A 716-nucleotide genomic window follows, 5' to 3' on the forward strand; every position below is an offset into this window, starting at 1 on the left:
CCCCCCCCCCAGGCCTCTCAGGCTAGTCGCATAGGCCCCAATTCCGCCTCCTCTCCCAGGGAGCTGCCTTGGTTTTTAACCCGTTCTTTGGGGACAATCCGCTGCACGCAGAGGTGCGCCCCCAGCTCAGGCATGGTGTGGTGGTGATCCGGGCAGCAGTAGTGCTGCGGTCCAGACCTGGACCCTGGCGACCTTTAACAGATCCAGCCTGGAGCATGCTGGGTTGGAAAGCGACCCAGGGCTGAGGGCAGCGAATTGGAGAGACTGTCTCGCTCTCTCGCAGGGCATCAGAAAGTCTCCACTGGTAGAGCCCCGTGTCTCCCTTGCCCCACGAGACTTCCAGCACCAGGTCCTGTCCTGGTGGCACTCGGCCTGAGCAACGCTGCTGGGGTGCGCCCCCCTCACTGTGACGGGGCAGCTTGCAGCTCTGCCCAATGGGCCAGGGCCCCTGTGCCTTGCACACCAGAGTCAGTGGCCTGAAACCAGCCCTGGCCAGTTGAGAGCCTGCGAGACCCAGGCTGAGCCCGCACTGGTGTAAACTCCTGCCTAGTCCTTGGCCCTGCAGGGACTAGCAAGGCAGCTCCCAGGGCTGCTTCCTTGGCCTGGGCCTTGAGTCTCCTGTGTAGCCACTGCTGTGGTGGGTCAGGGACTTAACTGCAGCACTTGCCTCCACTGAATCTCGTTTCCTTAGTCACAGGGGACAGGAGATGGCTGAA

This window comes from Terrapene carolina, unplaced genomic scaffold (genome assembly GCF_002925995.2).
Source record: "Terrapene carolina triunguis isolate 2854851 unplaced genomic scaffold, T_m_triunguis-2.0 Scaffold231, whole genome shotgun sequence".
NCBI classification, from domain to species: Eukaryota; Metazoa; Chordata; order Testudines; family Emydidae; genus Terrapene; species Terrapene triunguis.